The sequence below is a fragment of the Carlito syrichta genome, unplaced genomic scaffold (genome assembly GCF_000164805.1).
Source record: "Carlito syrichta isolate Samal-C Ts95f unplaced genomic scaffold, Tarsius_syrichta-2.0.1 Scaffold307050, whole genome shotgun sequence".
Taxonomy (NCBI): domain Eukaryota; kingdom Metazoa; phylum Chordata; class Mammalia; order Primates; family Tarsiidae; genus Carlito; species Carlito syrichta.
Window position 1 is genome coordinate 192,796 of NW_007251146.1, and position 11,715 is coordinate 204,510.

Below are 11,715 nucleotides of genomic sequence, written 5' to 3' on the forward strand. Positions count from 1 at the left end.
TGAGTGAATTGCCTGAGCCCGCGGGTTTGAGACCCGCCTGGGCAACTTGGTGAGACCTCAACTCTACAATAAATAAATAAATAAAATTAGCTGGGCATGGTAGCATGCACCTGTAGTTCCAGCTACTTGGAAGGCTGAGCTGGAAGGATTGCCGGAGCCCAGCAAGTTGAGGCTGTGGTGGCCCGGAGCGGCCACTGCACTCCAGTCTGGGCGACAGTGAGACTCCAACTCAAAAAAACCACAAAAAACGGGTGTTTTCACCTGAGGTGATAAGTGCCTGGGCTTGCCCGACATGGAAGGAACCAGGAAAGTAATAACCAGAGCAGAATCTCAGGGCTGGGGAACAGACGGGCCCACTCACCTCTGTGTGTAGGGAGGATACGGATGCCGGAGAGGCCCCCTCCAGCCCAGGCCACCGAGAGAGACTTGACAGGCAGGGGCACCTCTCAGGACACCCTCTCCCACCTCCCCTTTCTTCTCCTTTTCCGACACGCTCCTGAAGTCATGCTTCCCCTCTGAAGATTCCAGCAAACACGTGAAGATAGGAATGGCCAGCTCGTGGACCATACTGGGCTACGTGTTCCCTGCTCCATCTTTTTTTTCTTTTTACTCTACTGCCCAGGCTGGAGTGCAGTGGCATGATCACAGCTACTGCAGCCTCGACCTGCTGGGCTCAGGCAATCCTTCTCCCTCAGCCTCCCAAGTAGCTGTAACTACAGGCGTGTGCCACCACACCCAGCTAATTTTTGATTTATGGTAGCAATCAAGTTGCCCAGGCTGACTTCAAACCCCAGGGCTCAGGCAAGACTCCCGCCTTGGCCTCCCAAAGTGCTGAGATGACAGGCGAGAGCCACCACACCCAGCCGCTTCCTCCAACTTTTCTGGAGCATCTGGGGCCTTCCTGGGAAGGAACAGAGCAGCTCAGGCCTTGCCAGAACCACCGACAGTCCATTCAAAACACTGGTCGTTGCCTCCCAGACCTACTGAATTGGATCCTCTAAGGTCCCCTGCCTGGCTGCACCCAGATCCCGTTGTCTGCAGGAGGCCTGGGCATTGTGTCGTAAAACGCATCCCAGGAGATTCTAATGAGCAGCCACAGCTGAGAGTCTCGATTTAAAGTTCTTGTTAACATCCCCAGTCCTTCGGGGGCTGAGTGCCCGGGGTGCCCAATCCACACCGAAATGCTGTGAGGTCAAGGAAGGCTGCTCAGAGGCGGTGACCAAGCTGAATGTCCAGCCAAGCAAAGAGCCAGGTGGAGTGGACAGCTGGCCATAGCCGGAGTAGCCAAGGCTAGACGCCTCACCCAGACGGAGCACGGGGCATGAGAGGGCGGCCTCTATGACGGGTGGGTGGGGGAAGCCCCTGGTGACCCACATGGGCCTCGTGTGGTGGAATTTCAGGCTTGGGGCATATTTGGGGGCGAGGCTTTCTCCGGTGTCCTGCAAGAATATGTCCCTCCCTACCCCTGCAGACATCTAGGCATGCTTTGGACTAGAAGGCTTGTTCCAGGGCAAGACTGTCCCGTCCTGAGAACCTGTGGCCCCACGGGCGCGGGACGGGAGGAGCGGGGCCTAGCCTTGCCGAGGGTGCTGCGTCCTGGACCTGGAGGCAGCGCGGGCGGGGGCGGCGGCACGAGGAAGGGAAACCAACTTTTCTCGTTGCTTCCCTCCCTCGGTCATGGGGTTGGTTGGAACACGTCTTCCTCCTTCATCTTTCTAAATCACAAAAATAATACAGCAACCACATTATCTAAAACCTGAAAAGGGAAAAAAGAACCGGTCCCCACATGCCTCCCACACCGCCCCGGCTGCCCTCCGCAGCACTCAGTGCCAGATTTTGAACCGTGACTTTTTTTAGACTCGTTATATCATGCCAGTCTTCCTCATGGCTGCAACATCTTCATAATGGTCACTTGGAGAGTCTGGGAGCGGCGGGCCGCCGTCTATGAAGCAGTCTGCCTGGGCACCACTGGGCTGTTTGTAAATGTCTGGTCCTTGGGAAAATGGTGCCCATGCCGGCGGGTGTAGATTTCTGCTTCTATTGAATCAGGCACCTAGGACCGTGCTGGAAGTAGCGTTTTTTGTATCTTATATTGCTAATACCACTTAATATCCCTAGTATTTCCCAAAATATGATGTAAAAAAGATGAAATGTTTTTAGTGAGTCATCTGGAAAGTTTCAATAAAATATAGTCAACTATATTTTATCCAGTCTTTTAGTTCAAAGCATGGCTAGATGTCGGGGGGTGGAGAGGGACACATTCTTGCAGGACACCGGAGAAAGCCTCGCCCCCAAATACACCCCGGGCCTGAAATTCCACCACACGAGGCCCACTTGGGTCACCAGGGGTTCCCCCTACACCCCTCATGGAGGCCGTCCTCTCATGACCCGTGCTCCATCTGGGTAAGGCGTCACAGGTGGTGGCCCGTGAGACCTGGTCCCTGGCCATCTCTCCAATGGCTCCCGCCATCCCTTGCAGCACGCAGGGTTCCAGGCTGTCTGCAGACATGCTAAGTGAGGTCCTGCTTTGCACTGTACTCTCTTCTGGGAACGCATCCTTGTCATTCCCTTTGCTCTGTCCAGGGGTCTACTCGATGTCCCCCCCCCTTCGGGGAGGGCAGCCCTCACTTTCTCTGCTGTCCAGCTTTGCTTTTCTTGGGAGGACTTCTCACCGCGTGACACTGGTGTGGCTGGTGGCCTCCCCCCACGGTACGCACCCTGAGGGTGGGGACTGTGTCTTGTGTGCTCTGGCATACAGCAGGGGCTCAGTAAGTGCTTGTTGAATGAACATCTGGTCTGCTTGCATGGAGGGTTGTTTGTATTTCAGGTCTCTGTGCAGGGATCGCTTCATTGTCAACGGGGGTGCGGTCCCTCTTGCAAGGGCACCAGGGACCTGGGGGCAATCTCGGCTGGGGATTTTCCCTGGAGACTGGTTTCGACCCATTCATGCCACCGAAGTCACAGCAGGAACAGCCCGGGAGGCAGGTGCTGGGGCCGGTACCAGGTGAGAGGGAAGGTCTCTCCCTCACTCTTGAGCTACTCTGGCCCTCTTGGGGCCCAGAGGTTTCAGGCCACAACCAGGGACAGAGCCAAGGGTCCACTCAGTCCCCGTAGGGATTGGGGCAACGATTTGCTTCAGACACCACAGCACGTGTGTCTGTGTGGGGCCGACCTGCCCTCGGCGTGGCCCGAACAAAACCCACCCCAGGCCCAGACACAGATGTCTGGGCTGTGGCAGCCCTGAGGTCTTCATCTGAATCTGAGTCAGATGACTCTGCTTTCAGGGGATTGTTTTTTTCTTTGTAAAAGATTAAGGCTGCACAGATACTCCACTGACTTGAAGGGTAATTTATAAATACAATAATTTAGAGAAGCGAAGAGTCGAATCAGCCCATGCTACCCAAGCGTTTGAGAACTGCCTCCCTTGAAACTAAGCGGACCTCTGTGTTGGGCTTTGCTCCAGCAGCAGGAAACAGGGTGGGTGGACCCTGCTGGGCGGTGTGACCACGTGAAGAGCTGGACTCTGATACACACTTGCTGTGTGACTGTGAGCCCGTCACTCGCCCTCTCTTGAGTCTCAGCATCCTCTGAGGAGACTTTCCAGGGAGGAAAAAGTCTTGTGCAGAGCTCACCGTGGAACAGAGCAGGTGAGATCCACAAAGTTTTACCCTTGGGAGGCAGCTCTGTCCTGCCCCTGGTCATCCATGGAGCAAGGTCACCCTTGTAAGATGCTCAGCCAAGTCAGTGCTCAGGCTTCACAGAGGCATGTTCCCTTATGAAACGGTCACTTGGGACTGATGTTAACGCATGCATTGACTCAAGCCCCAGGACCTAGGAGACACACACCCCACAGGGGGTAGCGCCTGCCTGGCTTCTGTCCTGGCTCGGCCACTTGCAGTCTGGGTAGCCTCAGCCACTTGGACATCCTGAGATGAGTTTCCTGATCTCCCCAACAAGGACAGTAATGGTTCCCATCTCCTAGGGCTGGTGTTGACAAAGAGGAATAAAGCCAGGCGTGGTGGCTCATGCCTGTCATCCCAGTACTTTGGGAGGCTGAGGCAGAAGGATCACTTGAGCCCAGGGGTTTGAGACCAGCCTGGGTAACATCGTGAAACCTTTGTCCCTACAAAAAATCTAAAAATGAGCTGGGCATGATGGCGCAAGCCTGTTGTCTCAGCTACTCAGGAGGCTGAGGTGGGAGGATTGCTTGAGCCCAGGAGGTCGAGGCTGCAGTGAACTGTGATTGTGCCACTGTCCTCCAGCCTGGGTGACCGAGTGACACCCTATTTCAAAAAGAGAGAGAAAGTGAGTGAGATAGACAGATACAGAGAAAGGCCTTAGTTCAGTATAAGCAATCAGGGATTGTAAATATTAATAAATTCTTTAGAGGGAATGGGGACCTGGTCTGGCCTAGAGGTCCACTCAAGAGGCTGTGGAAGGCGCCTCTCACCACAGTGTAGTTTACGGGGTTGGGTGAAAGTGTCCATGCGGCCTGGGTCTCATTGGCCCACGCCGCTCTCCCAGCCTGGGCTCCATGGCTTAGGTGCTCAACGACTCACCTCTGCTTCCTAAGGGCCGGAACTGCCTCACTGTGTCCTGGGGGCTTGTAGGACATGCTGGTAGAGCACCCTTCGTCCAGAGTGACGTGGCAGATTAGACAGAGGGAATTCAACTTGGCCCCGGCCAGCCATTGGCTCGGTTTCTTAAAGACCCCAGGCCTCAGTTTCCACCTCTGCTGACCAGGGATGCCAATGTCTGCCCTGGCTCAGGCAGGCATGAGGCTCCAAGGAAGACTTGCGTGTGATGGGCACGAGGGCTGTTCACGTGCAAGTGCGGGCGACGTACTCCCAGGGGCGGCTCCCCCATTCAGAGGGCTCATGGCAGGCCCGGTGCTTTCCAACTGGGGGTGTCTAATTCTTGCAATGCCCCCTTGGAGCTGGTGACCATCCTCATGCCCATTTGATAGCCAGGGAAACCGAGGCTCACAAAGGTGGCGGGCCTCGCACAGTCAGGCCACAGGAAGGAGTAGAATGGGTGGAACCGAACAACCCCAGCCTCCTGCCGCTCTTGGGACAGACCCATGCACTCCAGGGTGGCTGGGAAGCTGCGATGGCCCACCCCGGCAGAGATCGGGGCCTCTTCCCCAGAGGTTCCGACTCTGCAGATCTCGGCATCTTCAGCTCAGCAGGTGTTCCCGACACACGTGGCTTGAAGAGAAACCACAGCCCTAGGAGAATCAGACCTCCCCAGGCCTCATCTTCCCCAAACCCTAACCACATGGCGAAGACATATGATGGTGAAGGAAACGGCACCTGGGGGAGCCGCGGCTTCTTCCCCACCTGAGCAGGAACTGCTCCCTGGAAATCCTACTTTCGCGGGTGCTGATTAAAGACGGGAGGCAAAGCCCTCTGGAATCTTTGATCTGGAAGGACACCTGGAGATCACGCCACATGCGGGGCTTGGTTTTGACATTTTAAAAATAGACTTTATTCTTCAGAACAGTTTTAGGCTCCAGCAGCAAGACTGAGCAGAAAATACAGAGCATTCCCATGCACCCTTGGACCTGGCAGGTGGAGCCCAACATCCCATGCCTGAGTGGGACACTGCTTACAGACCGTGGCCTATGTGGATGCATCCTTGCCACCAGAGTCCACAGTGCGCATCGAGTTTCACTCTCGATGCTGGACGTTTGATGGGTTTGACACACGTATGCTGACATGGGTCCACCGTCACAGCATCGTGCAGACTGGTGTCACTACCCTGCAAATCTCCTTCCTTCTGCTTCTCCCTCCTTCCTCCCTCCTCAGTGCTCTGTTGTTTAAACGGAAAGGCCCAACCAGGTGTGGTGGCCCACACCTGCAATCCCAGCACTTTGGGAGGCCGAGGTGAGAGGACTGCTCAAGCCCAGGAGATCGGGACCATCCTGGGCAACAGAGTGAGACCTTTTCTCTACCAAAAAAAAAAAAAAAAATTAAAGTATTGGCCAGATGTTGTGGTGTACATCTGTCATCTCAGCCAGTGCACTCCAGTCTGGACAACAGAGTGAGACCCCTACTTAAGAAAAAAAAAGAAAAGAAAATCCATTTGCAGCCAGATGCACCCATGCCCAGGACGCACGCACAGCCTTCTAAGAACACCATCTTAATACACGATTGAGGCAGGTGGGGACATTGTAGGGTCACAGGCCATTAAAGTGTTGTGTTAAAATAAAAGCCAATGTGCTGCGGAGTAATGGCAAAGTACACAGAAACTGTACAGGTAAGAACAGGGACTCAAGGAAGTTGCCCTCTAAAGTGGTGTGCTGCTAGGAACGCAACAACTGGCTCTACAGAAAAAATAAAAAAACAACAACGTGCTGCCAACGTCCATGGTGTAAATTCTCCCACTGGGGCTGATTTCAAGTCACCAGCATGGCAGCCCTGAGTGTGGAGTTCCGGGGAGTCAGGCCCAGTCAGCTCTCGTGCCTGGGGCAGCTGGTGGTCTTGTGACTTCTGGGGCCAGTGGATTCTGATTTCTCTGTGAAATGTGAAAAGCTTGGCTCCAGAGTGGCAGGAGAGGAGGAAAAGTCATCTCTCAGGGGTCAGTGACCAGCCAGGGATGGGATCCGGCTCCTGACCTGTGGATGAGTGAGTTCCTTGTCCACACAGAGTCCTAGGTTCCAGGTAGTTGCCCGTTGTGTAATCAATAATATGGCACCCTGGGCTCTCAGCCATATGGGGCACCACGGTAAACTCTATTCAGGAGACGCGGCCTGTTGATCAAATCCTGCGTTCTCCCCTCCTTCACGTCTTCATGAGCTAGTGAGAAAATGTTCACTGAGCATTGATGTCAGGCGTTACTTTGGGCCCTGGGGACCCAGGAGTGAGCGGGATGGTCCCCCTAGCGGAGGAACCCACTGCGCTCCTGGCATCAAGAGAAGACTGAACAGGATAGCAGTGCAGAGCCAGGCCTGGGTGGAGTGTTCTGGACTCTTCTGTGATCTTTTCCAGGCCCTTGTCACACCCTGTCACAGTTGTCTGGAGACCACTCATAGGCAGGGGGACTCTCAGGGTGGGGACAGGTCTCATTCCTCTCCTGACCACACACATGGCTCAGGTATCTACACAGAGCAGTGCACGCTCGGTGCTCATGGGAAAAAGAGGCCTTGCTGTCCTCCTCATCAGAGGGATTCTGGCTGGGTTTTCTTGGCAGTGATAATCCAAGGGGACGCCCCCAAAATCAAAATTTATTTATAAAAAATTGTGTACTTATTCCTACATGCTTAAATCTCAGTCACCTTTAAAGTCCTCTCCATTGGATGCAATATACCTCTCGAGATGCTTTTTTCACTGATCAAAACATTTTTTGAACTTGTCCATTTGAATGCCTTTCAGTGCTTCTGCTGTTTTTGCTTCACCTCTTCCACAGCGGCAAAACATTTCCCTTTGAGGGCTTTTTTATCCAGGGAAACAAACAAACAAAAAAGTCACAGAGAGGGTGGGGCTTGGGGGTCAGGCCGGTTTTGGTCGAAAACTGTTGAACACCCAGCAAGGTGTGGACAGGTGTGTTGTCATGGTGGAAGAACCAGTCACCTGTTTGCCACAACTAGGGGCGTTTCTTCCACCAACGCTGGCTGGTACATGGATTCTGATGGGTTCCAAAACACTCACCTAGCAGGAGAAGGCTGACCCATAAGGGTCCCACCCTCCAAAAGGTAATTCTGATTTTTTCTGGGTCCTTCCTCATAGATGTACACGGACACATCTGCCCCGGGGTCTGGTTTTCCTTATGTCACCAACATCACACAATTCTAAGCTGACCAACCAAGGGTAAAGGGTAAAGTCTGGTCCCTTGCCAAGAAACTGAACAGGTCCCGGAGGGTTTGAACTGAAGGCAACGTCAGGATAAAAGATGGCATTTAGAATCTGACACACACAGGTTCAAGTCCCACTGCTACCATTCGCTTTCTGTGTGGGCTTGTGGCATTCCCCTCTCTGAGCCTCAGTTGCCCCATCTGCCCAGTGAAGATTCCGTGGTTCACCCCCGGGTTGCTGTGGCAATTAGGAAGGATGCACTGAGAGAGTCTAGTTTGTATCTGGCACAGAGGGGCATGGGTTAGTGTGCACACATGAAGGCCCTAGACACTGATTTCTCGCAGGAAATCTCAGCACGCAGAAGGAAAGGGGCCTGGAGGTCCAGCTCTCAGCTCCTCAGATGAGGAAACTGGGAACAGAAAGGGGAAGTGACTTGCCAAAGTTACCCCGTGAGTGAATATTAACACTGAAACTCAACCTGTGGCCGACGCCCCCTCCCTGGTGGCCCCCAGGGCTGGGATGAGGGTGTTGCCTGATCCCCTGCTAGGCTGCGAGAGGGGGGACTCTGCCTTTTCAGCCAGGGCGACAGCTCCGTGGGGTAATGACACAGCAGCCAGGAGAGTACTCTGCAAACTGTAAAGTGCTGTGCGTTCCCATCAGTCGCTAGACACATTCAGGGTGCTCACTACCCACCAGGGAGTGTACTCAGGGCTTTGTGTGCATGGTCTTCCTCCGTCCTGCCAGGAGTCATGAGAGGGATCTTGTGTTACCACGCCCTTTTTGTGCACAGGAAAACAGGACCAGCGGGGTGAGGCCGCTTGCCAAAGGACACACAGCGGGGAACGGACAGAGTTGAAGCCTGGATTCATCTGACCCCAAATTCCAATCTTTTATCACCACACTGAGGTGCCACTTTGGGATACCCTGGCTCCCTGAGCTGGGAGGTCAGCAAACATTTGTGGCAGGACAAGGTGGCCAGTGCGTGCGTTCACCAGGGATGCTGGATGTTCCGGGCCCACCGCTGCTGGTCAGTCCACAACTCGGTCTTCTGGAGGTTTCTGCAGGGCCCTCCTTAGCCCAGTGGGCTCTGGCAGTCCAAGTCAGCCCAGGTCGGAAACGGAAGCTAAGCCGTATCCTTTCAGATGAGAAACAGAAGTCGAGTCCCCAGTCGCCTCCTGCACGGAGCCCCAGGGGTCAAGACCAAAATATTCTCCTGGCCCTTGACGTCCTTTCTGCCCTGCATCCCCTGGGCTCCAACCACTTCCCAGATCACTGAGCCTGTGCTGTCCTGGGTTGGGGGTGGGGAGACAGGGCAGAAGTTTGGATTCACTTTAGAAACATCTGGTTCTTGAGGACGTGTCATGGGAAACTTGTGTCCACCCACCTCTGGGTCTACAGCCGAGCCAAGAGCAGGCCAGCTTCTTAGAACCTTGGTTTCCCCGCCCCCTGCCCAGTGCAGGCAGGGGAGATGGACAGAGGGGCAGATCAGAGGGATTCAGGTCACTGCCATGTCTCCAGAAGTTCCACAGAGGGGAACTCAGAGGTCACTCTGGTGGGAAAGGAAGAGGGTGGGATTTAAAGTTGCATTAAACAGCAGTTGGAGGCAGGCATGGTGGCTCATGCCTATAATCCTAGAACTTTGGGAGGCCAAGGCCAGAGAATCACTTGAGGCCAAGAGTTCAAGACCAGCCTGGGCAACATAGTGAGATCCCATCTCTATTAAAAATTAAAAAAAAAATTAGCTGGGCATAGTGGTGTGCACCTGTAGTCCCAGTTACTTGGGATCGCTTGAGCCCAGGTCAGTCGAGGCTGCAGTGCCTCCAGCTTGAGTGATCATGAGATCCTGGTCTCAAACAAGCAAGCAAGCAAACAAACAAACAAAATAGCACTTTTGATAAGAATCCTGGAAAAGCAAGTCATTCATACAGATGTGCCGGGAAAGGGCTGGTTGAGGTGGAGGGAGGGGCCAGTCCCACCTTTGGCACCACCATGAACTTCTCAAAGGCCAGAACCATTCAGAAATTCAGAGTGAGCTCTCCATCTCACTCTGGGCAGGTGGGACTTGGGGGTTTTGACAGGTGACACCGCCGTGTGGGATGCTCACCGGACGGGGGCTCCTGGTGTCAGACAGGCTGGGTTGGAAGCCAGCTGTGTCCCTCTCCCCAAGTTGGGGGTCACCCTGGAGGAAGGGACAACCCTTCATAAGTCAGGCAAGGACACGGTACGGAGTTCAGTGTCCTGGGCCTGTATCAATGACAGAAATCGAACAGACTTCCAGAGTGAGGACATTTATTATTTCACACAACAGGGAGTTTGGGGCAGGCTTCAGGGTTAGCTGGTTCCAGGTCTCAGAGATGTCCTCAAGGGTCCAGGTTCTCGTGGCGTCTCTATTCTGCCAACTTTGCTGCTGGTTTTGTTCTTGGGCTGGTCATAGATGGTGGCAGTGGTTCCAGGTGTCATGTTCAAGTGACAGTACTCAGAGGAGGAAGAGACCACCTCTTCCTCGGTGTTCTCCTGGAGTGATGAGGCTTCCCAGAAACCCCTGGGTTGACTCTGTCTTACATCTCATTGGTTAGAACTGGGCCACTCCCCCCATTCCTGAACCAATCACTCATAAGCATGGGATGATATGATTGGTTCAGATTAATTATAGGCAGTGGACTGAGGGTCAAGCTCAGTGTCCTGAGCCTAAAAGACTGTGGTTCTCTGGGGCTTGTAAGACTCTCTCCTTTGGAAATCCAGGCCTCATTTCTCCATATTGAAAGGTGCAATCAGTGTAGACGCCCCCCCCTTGCAGAGCAGCTGTACTGGAGACTCTGTATTGTGGGAGCCCACCTGGGCCTGCCCTGCCATGGACCAACCTTTGCCCACGCCTGGGATGGCGCTGACTTTGCATGGCTCAGCCGCGGGGGCTGCTCACACACGCCCAGCTCCCACTGCTCACAGGCACCTTGGCTTGGGTTCTGTTAATACCTGAATGCACCTCAGGGGCTTTCTCTCCCTGTGGCCATCTTTCTCTTGGGAGCCCTGCCTGGAGGCCCAGGTTTTAGATCTTTTCTCCCATCAACCTCTGGTCCCTGGAGTGTCCCTCTTTTTTTTTTGAACTGGAGTCTCACTCTGTCACCAGACTGGAGTGCAGTGACCACTCCCGGCCACCGCAGCCTCAACCTGCAGGGCTCCGGCGATCCTTTCGCCTCAGCCTTTCGAGGTGCTGGAACTACAGGCGCGTGCTACCACGCCCGGCTGATTTTTTGATTTATTGTAGAAAGGAGGTCTCGCCATGTTGCCCAGGCGGGTCTCGAACCTGCGGGCTCAAGCAATCCACTCACCTTAGCCTCCCAAAGCGTGGGATTACAGGCTGAGCCACCAAACCCGGCGGGGTGTCCCTCTTATTAGATGGTTCCTGCCTCCCCTTAGGCTGAGTGTTGGGAAATGATGGGTGGAGCTTTCTGACTCCTCCAACATCTTTCTTTTCTCTCCACCCCCCTTTCTATGATGAAAACTTTTCAAGTTTGCAGAGAAGTTAAGCGTGATGGACACTGGGATGTGCCCACGACCCACATTCGATAGCTGTTACTATTTTACCATCTTTGCTTTACAGGTGTGCGCTTATATATAGAAAGTGTCAAAAAAATGCACGTACATTTTAAGAAAGGAAAAAACTAGCCAGGCATGGTGACTCACGTCTGTCATCCCAGCACTTTGGGAGGTGAAGATGAGAGGATTACCTGAGCCCAGGGGCTTGAGACCAGCCTGGGCAACTTGGCAAGACCTCATCTCTACAATAAATCAGAAAAATTAACCGGGCTTGGTGGCGTACATCTATAGTTCCAACTACTAGGAAGGCTGAAGTGGAAGGCTTGTCTGAGCCCAGCAGATCAAGATTGCAGTGGCCGTGAGCATGACACTGCACTCCAGCCTG